Source organism: Octopus bimaculoides, chromosome 13 (assembly GCF_001194135.2).
Source record: "Octopus bimaculoides isolate UCB-OBI-ISO-001 chromosome 13, ASM119413v2, whole genome shotgun sequence".
Taxonomy (NCBI): domain Eukaryota; kingdom Metazoa; phylum Mollusca; class Cephalopoda; order Octopoda; family Octopodidae; genus Octopus; species Octopus bimaculoides.
Window position 1 is genome coordinate 62,730,879 of NC_068993.1, and position 1,605 is coordinate 62,732,483.

At 36.0% G+C, this 1,605-nt stretch overlaps 1 protein-coding gene across 4 annotated transcripts in view; it reads right to left on the minus strand.

Annotated features, from left to right (window-relative positions):
- Nucleotides 1-1,605, minus strand: part of LOC106884332 (glycine receptor subunit alpha-2) — a 206,315-nt gene that overhangs the window by 196,589 nt on the left and 8,121 nt on the right. The gene's annotated exons all lie outside the window — the stretch shown is intronic.

Here is a 1,605-nt window from a genome sequence, read left to right on the forward strand (position 1 = left end):
TACTTTTCATCCTTTCGAGGTCGATAAAATAAGTACCAGCTGAGCGCCGGAAATTACTGGCCTTGTGCCAAAATTCGAAACCAGTATTCATATATACATCTATACACACACACACGTATATATGCACATGCAAAATAATAATAATAATAATAATAATAATAATAATAATAGTTTCTAATTTAGGCACACAAGGCGAGCGGTTTTGTTGGGAGGGGACAAGCCAATTCCATAGAGCCCCACTGCTAAACTGGGTACTTAATTTATCGACCCCAAAACGACCTCGATAACATGTGAGCTCAGAGCTTAAAGGAAACGCCGTCACGCATTTTAGTGTGACAGCCCTCACGAGTCCATCTCTGACCAATGCAAATATTATGTTGGGTTTTTTTTATTCCTCTTTGTATATCTATGTGTATTAGAAGAGCTCAATATATAATAATGTCCTGACTATATAATTAAAGCTGTGTAATATATAATACCCTGACAGCTATATAATAAATAATTGTAACTGATATAATTTAAGCTATATACCATTTATCTTTTGTTTCAGGGTTTGGAGTGCGGCCATGCTGGAGGATCTCCTTGAAGTATTATATATATATATATATATATGATGAGATTCTTTCAATTTCTCGTCAGCTAAATCCACTCACAATTTTTCAGTCGGCCCGAACATAGAGTGAAAAGAGACACTTGCCCAAGTGTGCCACGCTGTGAAAGTGAACCCGGATCCTTGTGGTTCGGAAGCAAGCTTCTTACCACACAGCCACACCGGCTATATAATATAATCGTAGCTCTATAGTATATATATAATATAGTTAAAGCTATGTGATATATATCATGGCCCTGGGCGAATGCATGTTGCATGCAAAGAAGACCAGAAGAAAGAAACGAATAAAAATTCCTCAATAGCAACAGTTGATTGTTGCGAATGGTTATATTCTTCACAATCTTGACCGTCCTATAACTAGCTGCAAATATATTGCGATCGTTACTTGCTATGATTCTATTCTTTAAACTTTGGCGATGACATGAAGCTAAGATGAAGTGCAACAAGTGTTCAATACATAGCTGAGGAGGGACTTTTTTAAAGATATGGAGTTCTTTTTGTTTTCTTGTTTTGTTTTTTGCTTTGTTTTGTTCTTTTTAGTATCGGAAATGGATAACAGGGAGTAAGAAAAAAAGAAGAAAAAAAAACTATCAATATACATGGCATATGAAAGATCGGAACATGGGACGGACCAAGTATAGACAGGATCAGTGTGAGGGGATGAGAGACTGGGTGGAAGGAAAGATAAAGGATGGGAGAGGAGGGTGCAAATAAAAATGAAGCGGGGAAAAAACGCTGGAAATTATTAAAATTCATGGATTCACAGACAGACAGACAGACAGACAGATAGATATGTTGGTAAATAGATAGACAGATAGACATGTTGGTAAATAGATAGACAGATAGATAGATAGATAGAAAACACGTGCATTTATACATATATATCGTTCATAAAGTAATAGTTATAAGCATGCATAAACAGATATGGATACGTATGTGAGAGTGCCCTTCTCTCTCTCTCTCTCTCTATCTATCTATCTATCTATAATATATAT